A 17,998-nucleotide genomic window follows, 5' to 3' on the forward strand; every position below is an offset into this window, starting at 1 on the left:
CTGTTTCTAAAGGTATAATAAATTCTCTGGTTTTTGTTTTTGATTGGAAATAAAGAAGAGAAACAAGGTAACTCCATTGGCGCTGCTTGAGAGAATGTCTCCATTAGGCTCCTCACTTCCTCAGAGGTCTCTTGTCAACAGCTATGCCATAAAGTTGCAACAGAGAAAGTGAATGGCTTTGGCTTTGTTGAGAGAAGAGCTCAGTTTGGCTCCTTTTGTCGAACTGTATCCATTCCTGCTTGTATGTATGTATGTATGTATGTATTTATGCATGCATGCATGCATGCATGCAGTTTTTTAAACTCTTAATACAAACATTAAAATGCAGTTAAACTAACTGATTTAAAAATACAAGTTAAAAAGCACAAGTTAAAACAACATTAAAAAGATATTTAAAACATAATAAAAGAAAAACACTACAACTGCTCCCATTAAAACCTTTGTCTTTCATTATTAATTTAAATTAAGTAAAAATGTCACCTGATGGTGGAAAAAGAGCAGGGACGGGACCAACCAGACCTCCCACAAAAGAAAAATTCCACAGCCTGAGAGGAGCCACAGACAAGGCTCTCTCCCAAGTCAACTGCCCCTGTGAAGGAAGTGAGATTGACAGAAAGCCATTCCCTGCAAATCTTAAAGCATGCACTGGTTTATATAAGGGCATACAGTCCTTCAGATAGTCTGAACCCAAGATGTATGGGGCTTTAAAGGTTAAAAAACAGCACTCTGAATTCTGAAAACAAGCCAGTAACCAATGTAGCTGTTTTACGGGGGAGCCATGTGATCTCTACTCACTCCCAGTCAACAGCATTTTGGATCTGTTAGTGCCCAAACAATTTCCAAAGGCAGCCCCACATACAGTACATTTCAGTAGTCCAAACAGGATGTAATCAAGGCATGTATTGCCCTAACCAGATTTGAGTTCTCAACAGGTGCAGCTGGCACACTAGTTTTAACTGTGCAAAAGCACACCTGGACAGTTGAAACCTGAGCACCCAGGCTCAGATCTGAGTCCAGGAGCACATCCAAGCTGCTAGCCTGAGATTTTAGGAGAAGTAGAATCCCATCCAGCACAAACTGAAACTCTGTTCCTAATCTGCCTTTCTACTGACCAGGAGCACTGCTTACTTGCCTGGATTAAATTTTAATTTGTTCATTCACTGCATCCAGTCCAGTACTGACATTAGACACTAGTTTAGTACAGAAACAGCTTCCTTGGAATTGGATGGAAAGGAGAGATAGAGTTGGGTGTCATTTGCACACTAATGACATTGAACCCCAAAACTCTGGATGACCTCTCCCAGCAGTTTCATATAAATATTAGCATGGGAGACATAACTGAGCCCTAAAAGGCACTGCAGGATGTGATCAGGGTGTCTAACTGGCATCCCCTAGCACACCCCTCTGAGTCTACCCCCCAGAGAAAGACCAAAGCCACTGTAAAACACTGCCTTCAAGTCCCATCTCAGAAAGGTGGCCTAGAAGGATGCCATGGCTGTTGGTATCAAAAGCCTCTAAGAGATCCAGTAGAATTAGCAGGGGCCCCATTCCCACTACATAATAAACTGGTTTGGAAACTGATTTGAAGTGGTTCACCCCTGTGCCAAATCCCTGGCGCAATTTGTTGAGGGGCCCCAGCGCTAAACCCATTTAAAGCAATTCTTCTGGATCCGCTAAATTTTTTTGCATCTTTTGCGATAAATCGATTCAGCACTAGTGTAAACAGGCTGTGGATCAGAATCAGTTCCTGTGGTGCAGCCACTCCTATGAAGTGACTCCATGTTAAACCGATCCATTGCTGAATGTGAACACAAAGTCGATTAAACTGAAACGGGTAAGTAAATCAAAGGTGTGTGAATAATGTGAATGTCTATTTGGTGCTAAATTGCATCATCAATTTGACTCCAAAACGATTTATTTTGTAGTGGGAAAGAGACTAGGGACACAGTCCCCCATCTAGTTCCCTGCATGGGTCATCTATCAAGGGGACCAAAAACTCTCTGTCTCATAGCCAGGCCTGAAGATCGGATTGAAATGGATCTCTAGATAATCCATTTCTTACAAGAATGTCTTGAGCTGGGAGGCTACCACACTCTCTAGTACTTTGCCCCCAAAAAGGGATATTGGAGATTGACTGATTGTTCTCCTCTATGGTGGGGTCCACAGAGGATATTTTTCAATAATGGCCTCACCACAGGCTCTTTTAGACAGGATGAAAACCTGCCTTTCTATATAGTGAGGCATCCACTACTCCCTTTTCCCAATCTGCCAATCCTGCTCAGGCTGCTTTCAACAGCCAGAAAAGGCTGGTATGTGCATACGGTAGCTCTCAACTCTTCAAGGATTCTGTCTACATCCTTAAATTGCACAAATTGAAATGTATCCAGTAATACTGAACATGGAGGAGGCAAGGTTACATCCACTGGACCGCTTTCAACTAAAGCATTCAGGTCAGAATGCATTTAAGCAATTTTATCTATGAAGTGCCATGCAAACACTTCACAAAGAGCTGATGAGTGGTTTACATACTGCTCTTGCAGGGCAGAATGTAAAAGGCCCCTGGCAACCTGAGACAGTTCCACTGGACAACATTGTGCAGATGTAACTGTGCCAGTGAAGAAGGGTTTCTTTGCTGCTGGCACTGACACGGCATAGGCTTTCTAATGAGCTCTAGCCCGTGTTCATTCAGACGCACTCTGATTCTTCCACCATTCTCACTCTAGTCCCCATCCCATTTGTGTCATCACTGTCAGCTCCCTCGTGAGCCAGCCTGCTTGCTTGGCATCACTCCATGAGAAGAGACACTTAGGAACAATTGTTTCTACCACACTGGGCATTTCCCTGTTCCAGAGATCAGCCAAGGCTTCCTCACGATCACCTGCCAAAACAGGAAATTTCCCAAAAGTCATCAGAAATTAATCCAGACCTATAAACCTCCTGGGACAGACCATCTTATTTACCCTCCCCACACTCTGGCAGATGCCCTGAGTTCCAGTGAGCCTAAAACTCACCAAGTGGTGGACTGTTCATGACAACAGAACTACTCTCTGTGTTCTGCAGCATGGATGGCACCAGATATTTCTTTTGCCAGATCCATGGTTGTCATGGAAAATATGTCCTGAGCTGCTCCTGATAGAGAGATGTCAGCATGGATGTTGAAGTCACCCAGCGCAACTAGCCGAACAAATTCCAAGACCCCCACCATGACCAACTCAGGAAGGAAAACTATTGAGCAGCAGGATGGCTGATACACGAACAGAATCCCTATTCTGTCCCAATCACCCATTTTTAAGTACACACTTTTAACCAAGCAGATTATGAGACAGAGCACCTGGTCAGGAGGGAGATGGAACGGTGATAGATCATAGTAACGCCAGCTACACATCCCTCAGGCCTTGCCTGCTGCTTCATGGAAAATGCAAGTGGACAAAGCTGGGACTAGCTTCATCCAACCAGGTTTCTGTAAAACGAGCCAGGTTGGCATGTTCATCCAAAATCAGGTCCTGGAAAAAGGGTGTTTTTCCATTTACCGACTTGGCATTAAGAGGGCCTGTTGCCACAACTATGTGGTCTATTTCATTAGAAAGAAATTCATGTAAATGTCACAACTGGTGCCTAAGTTTGGCCTGTTACAGACAGCCAAAATAAAGCTGCTTCGAGTCACAGTGGAGGTATGGTGTTTCAATGATGCAAGAGTCCAGAAGCCACACCAAAGCCATGCTCCAGTCCTTAGGGCTGGAGCGTGGCTTTGGTGCGATTTCTGGACTCTTAGGACGCATGCATCATTGAAACACCATACCTCCACTGTGACTCGAAGCAGCTTTATTTTGGCTGTCTGTAACAGGCCTATGTTTGCTTTTCTCTTTCCTTGTCATTTTTCCCTTTTGTGTTTTGTCTTTGAAGCCTACAGGAAGGGGCTCTCTTTTGCATTTTTTAATCTTACATAAGCCGCTCTGGGAAGCTTTTCAGCTGAAGGCTAGTCTGAATATGCAATATATATAAAAGACATTTAAACAGGCAGAAAGGGAAATTGCCCAGTAGATAGTAGTTATTAAAACAGTTTCATGAGTCATGCATCTGACCCTGTTAGATAAATACAACAGGATATCCTGACATGGCTGTCCAGTTTTTCTTTAGCTTCTTCACTCCCCAATCTGATGGATGTGGATGGAAAACTATTGTGGGAATGAAGGAGGCAACATTTCCTACCAGACTTCTGTCATATCTCTGGAAGGAAGGAAGAAGGACATATTTCAAAGTCATTACAATATATAAAAGTACCCTAAATGCCTTAGATATTATTTTTTCACTGAAATATTTGTATATAGTTTTAAAAACAGCTTATTGAGAAGAAATCACATACTGAACATCTTTGCCTGCCTAAGAACTGTGTCCCCCCAGTGAGGCCAATGCAGTGTGTGAAGATGAGGAGGAGGGCCTTCTCAATTGTAACACTGGGCCTGAACAGACAGGCCAAAATAAAGCTGCTTTGGGTCACTTTGGAGGTATGCTGTTTAAATGATGCATGCGTCCTAAGAAGCCGAAAGCTTTGCCAAAGCCACACTCCAGTCCTAAGGACTAGAACACAGCTTTTCTGCAGCTTCTGGCTTCTTAAGATGCATGTGTCATTTAAACAGCATGAATGGTGGTTTTCAGCTTTGGTGTTAATCAATAAAGCTAAGTTGTACTTAGCATTCTGGAGTTCTAGTTTTTTGGAACTATTAAACAAAGGCGAGATCCCAACTCTTTGAAGTCACCCAGAGTCTTCTTGCTGCTATTAATTTGAGCTATTAAAATTCCCTTATTATATATTAATTTGTGGGTGCCATATTAGTAACCTAGCAATTTGGGTAACAACATGCACTTGTGGGACGTCCTCTCTTTTGGGGCAAATTTCATTTAGGTGCCAAATAAAAGCTGCCAAATAATTAAAAAAAAGCATGATGCCAAATAAAAGCATATGGTTTGGGACTATGCTTTTAAGCCTGCTTTAACTTGTTAATGTCTTTAATACATTTTCAGCCTATTTAAATTACAATTGTTTTAACATGTTTGTCTTGGTTTTACTTTCATGCTGCTCTGAGACAGAGTGATAATTTAATTAAATTTCAGACCCAACATGGATTGGTCAACATGGCTACTCCTGCATTTTTCAGATTTGAAGATAGCTAACTCAGCTTTAAGCAGAAAAATTCTACAGCAAATAGCTGGTTCTAGTTCTGCTGGTGGTATCTTTAAATGTTTTAAATATATCGGTAGGATTAAGCCACCTCCCCTCCCTCTTCCGTTTAATATGAAAGCACTGTGCTTATGACCTTTGTCTGGCTAGCTGTAGTTGAACTGCAGTTCCCACCACCATTCCTTACCATTGGCCATGCTGGATAATGGTAGGAATTACAGTCCAACCCCTTGAATGGCACACTTTGCCCACCTCTGCTATAAGAGTTCACCCTGTCCAGGTGCAATTTCTTCCTGGTGTTATGTTCATCCAAAAGGTCTGTATTTTAGCTCCTGGGCTCTTTTAGTACCTCTCACAGTAGCGACTGATGCTTTACTCTCCTCTGCTGTTCATAACATTTTTGGTGCCCCAGGGAAGCAAAATATCCTTGAAAAGTCCCACAACCCTTTCTGACATACGGTTACATTACATTGTTATCCATTGGGCTTTGGTTCCAGGTGGGGTTGCCATAAGTGAGGACCTCCAAACCGGGACAAATGTAGGACAAATGTAGGGCAACATTTTCAAATGTAGGACACATTTTTATAAAAATGGAGAACGCACAAAAAATTGAGGTTTTTTTTTAAAAATGTTAATATAAATGCATGTTTTTAGGCATGATCAAAATGGAGGACATTTTGGCATTATTCCTAGACAGATGGCAGAAATGTACTTGCTCTCGGGTTCAACTGTACTTCTCAGAAGTGTGTCCTTGGGCAAGGGACTGTGGTTTTTCTTCACTGCGCATGAGTTTGTAAAAATCACAGCAAGTTACATTGGCCGTGCCTCAGAGGCTTGTTGATATCAATATCACCATCATCATCATCATCATCATCATCATCACCATCATCACCACTATAACTGGCCAAGAAAGGCAGACTTGTTAGCATTCAAAGCACCATAAATACACAAAAAATGCACTTGCATATATTTAATAATAAAAAATAATGAAAAAATAAATAAAAAACAAGGCAGGGGTGTATATATTTAATAATAAAAATTAATGTAATAAAATAAAAAACAAGCAATAATAAAAATTAATAAAATAAAAACAAGCAATAATAAAAATTAATAAAATAAAAACAAGCAATAATAAAAATTAATGAAATAAAAAATAAAAAGCAATAATAAAAATTAAAAAAATTAAAGAAAATAAGTATTTTATATTTTTAAAAATAATTTAAAAACCCCAAAATACCAAGGCAGACCTAATGGCCACTGACTCAGCTTTCCTCCTCCTCCTCCTCCTCCTCCTCCTCTGGCCCAATTCTGCCCTGGCCTTCAGGCACCCTTCCTCCTCCTCCTCCTCCTCCTCCTCCCCCCCCCTCCTCCTCCTTATGATGGCTGGCACGGGAGGAAGGGAAGCAGGGCAGGCACACGCATGCACGCGGAAGGAAGTGGGGCAGGCAGGCACGCGCGCTGCCACTCGCCCCTGCTGAGGCCTGGGCGGTGTGCAAGCCCTCACAGTGGAGGCGCGGTGGCAGCGGCGCTTCTGCCGCCGAGGAAGAGGAGGAAGGCGGAGCCAGAGGAGGAGGTGGTTTTGCGCCGCAGCAGCCGCGTTAGCAGCAGCGGCAATGGCTGGAGCGGGCCCCCAAACCGGGAACAAGGCACGGGTGAGGGCCCAAACCAGACTGGGACCGGGAGGGGCCCCCCCGAAACCGTGATTGGCACAGGGGCCGCCGGGTTATGGCAACCCTAGTTCCAGGACCCTCCATAGATACCAATATCCATGAATGCTCAAGTCCCGAAGGTGTAATAAAATGGTATTCCTTATACAAAATGGCAAAATCAAGGTTTGCTTTTGGGCTTTTAAATATATACATTCAAGTCATGGATTGCTGAATCTATAGATGCAGCATCCATGGATACAGAAGACCAATTGTATTAGGCCCACATGGAGATTCCATTCTTTCTATTAATGGTGTAAAACACCATCTCTTAGCAAGAGCTCTGGGGGCATTTTCAAGTTCACTTTGCTTTACTGAATTGAAATTGCTTCTTCAGCTTCACAAACTTACTTTATTTATTTATTTATTTATTTATTTATTTATTTACCTTGAATTTATATTCTGCGTTTCCCCAATGTTTTCCCAGCCTTGACTTTTTTTCTTCTTCTCATTTTCTGAACCATCTTCTCTTGGGTATTCTTAAGATTATTCAGATACTTAGCATTCCTTCTAGTACTGTGATGGATGGCCAATATGCATGCAAGATTAGCAGAAGTAGAAGTTTAGTTGTATTTATTTCCTAGGACAGTTGCTACAACGCTAACTAAAATGTTTAAGACACCCAGAGAGAGAGAGAGATAAGGAGATTGGCACATGGGTGAAAGTGATGAGAGAGAAGTGGGGTACTCCCATCACTATCATGCAATTGGAGGAATATTATCATATGATGTTCTGTATTGCGCTCTGAAACTGAAACTCCCGTTAATACAAAAGTGATGGGACCATTCCATTTCACTGACAAGAGAATGATGGGATGATGGTGAGGTCGCAGAAGCGTGTGATAATCGTCCTCCAATCGTATGATAATGACAGGAGCATCCCGCTTCTCTCCTGTCACTTTTCTGTAACTTTTGCCAATGTGATAATTTCCCTTGGAAATGCAATAGAATTAAGTTGTTTTAGGAGAGAATTGCATTGGAGGCACACTATCCTAGATAAATATTTTCAGTACTAGGGATGTTCATTCATTTAATATTTCCCTATATTATTATTATTATTATTATTTGCATTCATGCTTAAAGAAAAAAAGATTGGATGAGCACACTATCTATCTCATGGGAACATTTGTCCTTCTTTACACATGTACATGTATTTCCATAAAATATTACAGTCTGCTGTCCATATCCACGGATCCCTTCTCCATGGATTCAACCATGCACAGCTTGAACATACAGTGGGCCCTTGGTCTCCACTGTAGTTTGGTTCCAGGCCCCCCTGGAAAAAAAATCTGTGGATGCTCAAGTCCCCTTAAATACAATGGCATAGTAAAATGGCACCCCTTATATAAGATGGCAAAACAAGGTTTGCTTTTTTAAAATTTATATATCTTTAAAATATTTTCAGGCCATGCATCCTTGAATCTGTTGATAAAAAATCCATGGATATGGAGTACTAACTCTATTTAAAACATATAAAATCCAAAAACCAAACCTTGATTTTACCATGTTATATAAGGTATACCATTTTACTACACCCATTGTATATTAATGGAACTTGAGCATCCACGTATTTTGATATCCACGGAGTGGAGTCCTGGAATCAAACTGTAGCAGATACCAAGGGCCTGCTGTAAGTTTTTTTTTTAAGGAGGTAGCAATATTGTTGAGATTCCATCAGCATTATTAGTTCCACAGTACATTTGTCAGGATGATACAGCAGAAAAAACAATGGGAGAAAAAGAGAAGAAGGAAGAGGAGAAGAAGAAAGCTACATGTGGGAGCACCCACAATTTAATGGGATTGCAGTTGATTCTAGCTACAAGGCAGTAAGAGTAGCACCCAGATGAAATAAATGGTGAATGGGGGAAAGATTGAACAATGAGTTATGATAAATACAGATTAAATTAATATTCCCAAAAAAGAATATTCCCAGCTGTTCTTTACGGTAAATGAAAATGCAGCTTTGGTTCTAGCCTAAGGCTTTACCTTCCAAATGAAGCCCTACAAAGTCCCATTTATTTCAGAGTAAGAGAAGGTTAAACATAGGGTCAACTTTTTCACCGACTTCAGTGGGATTCACAAATGCAGGCCTTTGCCTGAATCATACCTTAAATAAAGTAGTTCTAGGAAATATTCTCAACAGCACCTCCCACATCTCAAAATATTGTACAGTTGGCCCTTGGTATCTGCTGAGGTTTAGTTATGGGATCCCTTCTGGATACAAAAATCCATGGATATTCAAATCCCATTGAATAAAATTGTGCAGTAAAATGGTGTCTTTTATATAAAATGCCAAAATCAAGGTTTGATTTTTGGAACTGATATGTTTTTAAAAATATTTTCAAACCGTGGATGGTTGAATTCGTGGGTAAGGAATCCGTGGATACAAAAGGCCAATTGTAATCAATGTGTGGGTTTTATTTAAAGGCCTGCCAAAACACTTTGATGTACTTAGTGAGCTGGCTTTTAATGTTTCCTTTTACTTCCTGTAATATCAATCTTCTATTATATGTTTTCAGTATTTAACCCAGTCTAATCACCTAGAACAGTCCTTTCCTTATTAAGGAATGCATCTCAAGAAACCAGTTCAGGTTTCCAAGGCCCTTTGTAGCAACAAACTTTACATAAATAAATGCACTTCCTTATTCCACAAGACTAAAGGATTTCAGACTAAGATCTCATGTATTATGCAGTAGTTTGCTTTTCAAATAACTTCATTCTAAATATGAATGCTACTATACAATAATGAAATATCTACCTTTCTAAAGTAATTTATGAATGAGTACAGAGTGGCAATAATTAAACAAATGAGCTGTGAAGTGTTTGGTTCAAATCTCAGGTTGGTTATTAATATGTGGTAGCACTTTTGAGACTAAGAATAAGAAGTTTGTAGCATAGGCTTGTGTAGATTCAGTCTACTACATCTCATGCATAGAGTGGAGCACCTATGGAGAGACATTTAGTAATCTTGGCTTTTGAAAATATCAAATCTGAAGGAATTTCAAATAGACAGTTTCTTTGCAAGTCTGCAAGAAAACCACTGCTCATTTGACCTTATTAACATATCAAAAGTTTATAATAGCCTGCCTTGAACTGCACAATATTTGTTTGCTTTCTTGTCACTGTTATTTAGTTTTACAGAACTGTTTTGCATATAGAAAATATTTTATTTTATACTGATTTGTCCCTATGTTGAAGGCAAGCTGTAGGTCCATCTTCTAGTCAAGTTCATTAACACGAAGTGTAGAAGAACTAATCATCTTCATAGACACAGAACTGCTCAGTTCTAAAGATGTAGACTGCTCAGGGTCCTAGAAATAACTTATGGTGTACCTTCTGCTATGGAACAGATAGGGAGAAATACTTAGCAATTCCCATGACAGATCTGGAAAGATGGAACAGAATGGTGTGGATTTCTCCAGTCTAGTGACTTCCAGTTATTCCAGATAAATAATAATAAAAATAATAACAATTACAGTAATAACAACAGCTATTATATACGTTAAAACGATACACCAATCCCAAGACTTTAACAATGTTCCATTTTAAATGCCTGTCTAAACAAAAGATTCTTAGCTTGCCAGCAGAAGGACAACAAGGAAGGGGCCATTCTGGCTTCCCTGGGAAAGGAGTTCCACAGTCTAGGGGCAGACCCTCTCTCGCATTCCCACCAACCGTCCTTGTGATGCATATGGGACTGAGAGAAGGGGCTCTCCTGAGGAGCCCAGGGCGGCTCATAAAGGGAGATACATTCTGCCAAATAAGCTGGACCTGAGCCATACAGGGCATTATAGATAAATGCTTCTCAGGCTATCTGTTGTTGTTGTTGCTGCTGCTGCTGTTGTGTGCCTTCAACTTCAGGTAAACCTACCACAGAGTTTTATTAGTAAATAAATAAAATTTGTAAGATTTGTTCAGAAGGGCCTTTGCTTCCTCTGAGGCTGAGAGTATGTGACATGCCCCAAACCACCCAGTTGATTCCATGGCTGAGTGGGATTTGAACCCTGATCTCCAGTCCAAGGCCCAAACCACTGCACTGCACTGGCTCTCCTATCTGCTGTAGGGATCAGATTTCCCCCCCTGTAATGCCAGTGACTGTATTTGTGCCCATTGACTAAAACTGCCAGTGGACCCTTGTTATAGGCTGGGGTTTGGTTCCAAGATCCCCCATGTATAACAAAATCCATGTATGCTCAAGTCCCATTAAATATAATGACATAGCAAAATGGTGTCCCTTATAAAAAATGGAAAACAAAGTTTGATATTTGAAATTTATACTTTTTTTGAACATTTTCAAACTGTCTATGCTTGAATCCATGTATATGAAGGTCTGACTGTATTTCTTTCCTGGGAACTCGCTTCACATTGGCAGCCAAAGGCTTGTGCATTAGTGTTGATCCATAGACCACCTCTTGAAATAGCAATGTTCCAGAGTACAACCCTCTGCAAATCTAACCAGCAAACCTAGTGTGATGATGGCTAATGGAGGGTGTAGTCCAAAATATATTAAGGTTGCCAAGTTGGAGAGGGTGAATTTATCCCAGTGGTTTTTATTGCTACTGCAAGCCTCGACAGCTGTAAGAGCCCAAGGGCAACATAACTTTGCAGCAGCTGTGACTCATTTTGCCCAGAGGAAATGTCAAATGTTAAGCTGGTAAATAATAAATTAATAATTATTGTAGCATCAAATGAAGATCTGAGGCTTTCCATAGTTGAACAGTCATTGTCTTTGCCACGGGTGAACTTACGCCAGACCTTACTAGGGGAAGAAACAATGTTGCAAGCTAGCCAAAATAACCAAAATGTTTGCCATTTTATTCATAATAGAAGATACAGATTTGTTTTGTTTTCTGTCTCTAGTCGGATTAGCCCACAGCAACAAACAAAACATTGTTACTCTTGTTCAAAAACCACACCCAGGACAGTTTTGCCCCAAATTCTGTTCTCAGTTACAAATAAAAAGAATCTTAGCATTGTGATCCATGAATAAAAGCAGAACTAAGTAATAACTTAGCTTTTATCACTTAGCTGCGTGATGTAATGATTTGAGCATTGGATGATGACTCTGGAGATGAGGGTTTGGATCCCTGCTCAGTCATGAAAACCCACTGGGTGACCTTGGGCAAGTCACATACTCTCAGCTCCTAAGTCCAAAGTAAGTTCCATTGTCAGCATGATTGTTGTGAGACATGTGCTTATGAATGTATCTAATCAGTTAAAATGGCTTCCACATTAGTGGCCATTAATGTTATATGTTAAATACGTATCCCATGAAGTCGTTTTTTTGTCTGAAAAAACTGTCACTCACTCTTATCTACATGACTGTTGTTATTGTTAGACAATTCTAAAAGCAAGGCTTTCTTTATCAGAAGGCATACTGATTCATCCTCAGGAAGACTTTTTCTTTTACCTCTTTAAGAATCTTAATTGTGTTTGCTTTCCTTGTAAGAAAACCCCTTGCTTACTCTATTTTACATATAGCTAGGGAGCCAAAATGGAAATACCATAAGTTCCCCAAGGCTATAGGTTAACCACAAATAACTAAGACTTCAATCTTAAGCATATCTATCTGGGAATAAGACCCACTGATCTCAGGCCTTCATGAATTGCACTGCATGCATCTGAGGTAACAGGCTCAAGTCTATGAAAGCTCATAGGACTAGTGGCGTCACTAAGAGGGTGCGGGGAGTACGGACCACACTAGGTGACACCCTAAGCAAGGGTGATATCACTGCTCTTCAAACATCTCCTCTTGGGGATTTGGGACAGAGGGGGAAGGCACATTACCAATGGAGGAAAAAAAATCAGAATCGTACAAAAATGATAGATGTGGTGAAAAACGACCAATGAAAATTTGACAAAATTATGTGGTCATACAGGCAATAAAGTTCTTGGAGAAATCTCATTCACAGGGTGACGGTAAGTTGCTAAGCAAATACTTATTTATGCAAAGATTTTCAAAGAAAGAACTTTTAAAAATGTGCTATATTGTTTTAAAAGTTTTTGTTACATTTTAATTGTACTGTATGTTTTAAACTGCCTTTAGTGTTATTAATGATTTATGCCATCATTATGTCATTGTTATGTTTTATGTTGTCGGGGTCTTCTTACTTTTTGTATGTTTTAACCCAGTGATGCCCAAACTGTGCCCTTTAAGAGATTTTGGACTTCGGCTCCAGGAAGCCTCAACCATGTAGGCCAATAGTCTGAAATTCTGGGAACTGGTCCAAAATCCCTTGAAGTTTGGGATTTAACTCTTTTGTACTTGCTTTAAATTCTGAGTCCTAATTTTGAGGGAAAGGCATGGTATAAATAAAGTTAATAATATTGACTGTATCCTGTTGGTTACAGCCATCATGGCATCATGGTGTGAGTGCTGAACTACAACTCTAGAGACCAGGGTTTGATTCCCAGCTTGGCCATGAAACCCACTGGGTCATATGCTCTCAGCCTCAGGGGAAGGCAATGACAAACCGTGTCTGAGCAAATATTGCCAAGAAAACCTCATGATAGGGTCTCCATTAGTCAGAAATGACCTGAAGGCACACATCATCATCACCACCATCACCATCAAGTTAGTTAGTTCTAACTTGAATATACCTATTCAATCAATTGTTGAATGGGGAATCAACATGTAGGTTAGTCCCACTGACTGAATGGGTTTCTACTCTGATCAGGACTAACAGCAGGAGTCTGGCCAATAATAATAATGTAAATGATAACAATGATGACAAAGTTAATTTGATAGCAAGTAACAGCAAAATGTATGCAAGGAAAACGTATTAAAGCTGTATGTAAAGGACAATCATATGCAACAGTGCAATCCAAATTTTTTGTTTTCTTTTTTAAAAAGTTAAAACCAGCCCCATTAAAAACCTTGGCTTCCTCCATGTCATAGTTTATCACACTGGGGCTAATTTCAGCATTAAAGAGAGATTAAAGTGCATTTAAAGCATCCTGCAAATAAAACGAAAATGGCGAGTAATTGTGTGAATGATTATCACATGCAATTGCACAAATAAAGTGATACACACAACACACAACAACAACAACAGGCATAAATCAGTCCAGGGCAGGGGAGAAGCGGACAACTGGCGTTCCGAGTCAGCTGCCAGTTATTGCTGAATAATAATATTTGCAATACCAATAATTGTTTATTTATTTCTTATCCGCTTCTCCCCATGGATTGAGGTGTGCATGGGGGGAAACAACAATTAACAAACAACAAAATCATTCAAAACACATTAGTTAAAACACACATTAGTTTCAAAGGACAAATAAAAAGTACACATATTAGAACAGTAAAAGTCTACTGGATTACTCCTTACAACGTGCCAATGTTTTCTCTCCCTCCAGGAACAAGGAAGGGGCCTAGTTAATTATCTCGGGAGGAATTACTGCCAGTTACTAGTTAATGGAGCCAGTTTTGGACTATGGCTCTAAAGATTAGGGTTCGATTCCCGCTTGAGCCTAAGTCACACTCTCTCAGCCTCAAAGGATGGCCAGGGCAAACACTCCCCTCCCCGTGGGGGAAATCTGCCAAGGAAAGCCTAGGATGGGGCACTATAAGTAAACAAACAAACTTGGAGGCACACAACAACAACACAGTTAATGGAGCCAAGGTGATGTCGTGATTTGAGTGCTGAAACAATAAACCCCCACAAGTCACACTCTCTCAGCCTCAGAGGATGGCATGCGCAAACCTCTCTCTGAGGAAACGTGCCAAGAAAACCCCATGATAAGTTCCCCTTAGGGTTGCCATAAGTCAAAAGTGACTGGGAGGAACACAAAAACAACAAACTCCAACTCCCAGAATTCCATAGCCTGGAGCCAGAAAGAGTTAAAGCAGTGGCAAACTGGGTTATGTTTCCTGTGTGGATGCAGCCTTGGTCTCCTTTTCCCTTTCCTCCCTGGAAAAGAGAGGGACCCCCCCTCCTTTCTTGGGCTGTGTGTGTCTGCCTTGCTCAGCCCTCTTGACCATCCCAGGGGGTCAGGGCTTGAAACTCCCCTTGCTCCGGAGCCACTCCACTTTCCCGTCCACACGGCCCCAAGAAGAAGTCCCAGCTTGGCCTTCCCGAAGGACTCTATGCAAATCTCCCCGGACCAGGAAGTCCTCCTCCTCCTCCTCCTCCTCCTCCTCCTGGGCCATCTCCCTCCACAGAAGTTCCTCTGCCTTTGGGCTTCTGGCGGGGCTTCCCTTCCTTCCCCATTTTGGGGCTCAGAGAGAGAAGGAGGAGAAGGAGACACCGGGCTCCTTTGGGGGTGCTTTTCCTTGCCTCCTCTTTCCCTGCGGGGCTTCTTTCTGGGGCGAGGAACCCATCCCTGAAACCCAGCCACTGTTCCTGGGAACAAGTAAGTCCAGCCTCCTCCGCTTTGCATCCGCACTGGAAGAATAACCCGGTTCCATTGCGGTTGGAGAGACAACCAGGTTTGCCACGGGAAGCAGGGCTTTGAAACTTGGGAGGGAAAAGGCGATGGAAGGAAAGAGGAAAGGGTTGCCTTTGTTGTTCTGCTTTGTTTTCTCCATCTGGTTGTCCCTTAGGGAGGGTATATATGCCTCTGTGTGTGTGTGTGTGTGTGTGTGTTCTAGATTTTTGTTGTTGTGCTTTCAAGTCGTTTCCGACTGATGGCAAGCCTATCGTGGGGTTTTCTTAGCGAGATTTGTTCCTTGTCATCCTCTGAGGCTGAGAGAGTGTGACTTGCCCAAGGCAGAAATATATGTGTGTGTTTTGTGTGTGTGTGTATATATATATACGCATTCTATAGTTTGTTGTTGTTGTGTTTTGTTGTTATTGTGTGCTTTCCAGTCATTTCTGTCATATGGTGAGCCTCTTGTGGGATTTCTTAACAAGGTTTGTTCATTGCCTTCCCCTGAGGTTGAGAGAGTGTGACTTGCTCAAGGTAGAAAATGTGTGTGCGTATATACACATATTCCACATTTTTGTTTTTCTTGTGTGCCTTCAAGTCGTTTCCAACATACGGCAACCCTGTCATGGGGTTTTCTTAGCAGGATTTGTTCAGATAAGGTTTTCCATTGTCATCCTCTGAGGCTGAAAGAGTCCAAGGTCACCCAATGGGTTTCTATGGCCAAACCGGGATCCGAACCCAGGTCTGCAGAGTCCTAGTCCTACACTCAAACTACTACTTCACACTGGCTCTCTATATAGTCTATCTTGCTATCCACCCACTATCTATATTTTCTACCACACATAGATGTATGTGAGATATTTGGGGAGAGGTGTGTGGAATTGGGGTTTGTTGCTGTGGCGAAGGCGCACTTTATTTATAGTTATTTATTCTTTTTCCCAGTATGGGACTCGAAGTGGCTGACACTGCTGTGGGTGAAAACTGAATGGCTAAAACAATCTGTAGTAGTTTTTCTTAATAAAATTAAACAATCAAATTGAATCATGAATGTAATATCTAAAAATACCACATTAAAAAGAGTACATCCGTTGCACACCGTCTTCTCTGGTTAATCAGTTAAAAGCTGAAGACCTGTTTTAATAAGGTCTTTACCAATGCTAGAAAGAGCAACCTAAACTTTCTTGGAAGGCAGCCCCTTAGTTAAGGAGCAGCCGCCAAGAAGGCCTTCTCCCATGTTTTTTGGCACACTGCCTTTGAGGGTGGTGGAACAGAAAGAACAAGACTGTGAGGGTCAGGTGGGCTTATAAAGGGAAATACAGATAGTATGCAGAGAGATCGTGTAGCACCTTTGAGACTAACTGAAAGAGAGAAGTTGGCAGCATGAGCTTTTGTAGACTTCAGTCTACTTCCCCAGGTGCATTTTCAGATAGTTTTACTCCAACCGAAAAAATGTGTGCCAGAATCCTGTTGGTGAGTCCTACTTAGCCAGAGAATTCCCATTGAATAAATTGTTCAATGATCATCAGATAGCCAAATGCCTGATTGGCTAATGTAGAACAAACTGGATTGAATGATCATCAGATAGGCAAATCCCATAGATTCAGTGGATCTAGTTGTGAGTAATAACAAAACTGAGGCCAGTGTGTGTAAACTTCACCTAAACAAGCATTGTGTGTGTGTTGTGTGCCTTCAAGTCCTTTCTGGCATATGGCGACTCTAAGGCTGGGTTATCATGGGGTTTTCTGGGCAAGATTTGTTCAGAGGGGGTTTGCTTTTGCCTTCCGCTGAGTGTGACGTCTTAAGGTCAACCAGTGGGTTTCCAGGCTGAGCTGGGAATTGAACCCTGGTTCCCAGTGTTGTAGTCCAACACTCAAACCACTACACCACATTGCCCTTCTTTTGGGAGAAGTTCGTAATTAGGCAGTTAACCCAGACTTTCTAGGTTTGTTGTGAGCATGGAAGATTCAGATTCGTCTCAGGTCTGAGTTCTCTGGGATGGTGTTGTGACACAAGCCCTGTCCTCCCACCTTTAGCCCTAACTCACAGATTTTTCTGCGCAAAACATAACTGGTTCAGATCTACTGTGGAGAAGGGGAAATCTGTATGTATCAGTGAAGGTTAGTTTGTCTTATCAAGCTGTGAAACCTGATAATGCTCGGTCCTTCCTCAGTCTCTCTTTTCTTAAATTTAAAGCCTTTAAATCTAAACCATATGGGGAGCACATTTTTCAAAAAGAGGAAGTGTGATACAAAATGGACAGTTTGTGCGCCTGACCCCTAGCTTTTATCTACACATCATGCAACTACTGTAGTTAAAAAGAAGTCCCTGTTATTTTCACAGTGACTTACTTTTCGTTTAGCGTCAGGGGAAGAGCCATTGATCCAGTTTAGCCTCTCAGTATTGGTGCATTTTTAAAAGGACATCAGAACCTCCCTGGCTCAGTTTAGAAGGGACCTAAAAACCCTTCTATTTCGAACTGCATTCCCCGAGTGAAGTCCTAGATGGCCTCCCTCTCTATGCTGACGGCAAGATGGACGGCTGACCGGGGGTTTTTATGCTGTTTTTAATTAGTTTAATGTATTCAATGTATGTCTTGTTTTATCATGTTGTTCACCGCCCTGATCAATGGAAGGGCGGTATATAAATAAAAGTTTTATTTATTATTATTTATTTATTGTTTTGAGTGCTCTGTATCACTCACATTTTCCAGTCTTCCTGTTAAGATCAGAAAGCTTTACCAAGTTGTC

General features: G+C 41.3%; 1 protein-coding gene across 1 annotated transcript in view; it reads left to right on the forward strand.

Moving 5' to 3' along the window:
• Positions 1-15,164: 15,164 nt before the first annotated feature.
• Positions 15,165-17,998, forward strand: part of LOC149317338 (tyrosine-protein kinase Lyn-like) — a 67,411-nt gene continuing 64,577 nt past the window's right edge. Inside the window, exon 1 of the mRNA XM_089517336.1 lies at positions 15,165-15,236. The gene's annotated coding sequence lies outside the window, so the exon portion shown is untranslated. The remainder of the gene's footprint in view (positions 15,237-17,998) is intronic.

The sequence above is a fragment of the Sceloporus occidentalis genome, unplaced genomic scaffold (genome assembly GCF_023333645.1).
Source record: "Sceloporus occidentalis isolate IW3139 unplaced genomic scaffold, rSceOcc1.0.p SCAF_3, whole genome shotgun sequence".
Lineage (NCBI taxonomy): Eukaryota > Metazoa > Chordata > Lepidosauria > Squamata > Phrynosomatidae > Sceloporus > Sceloporus occidentalis.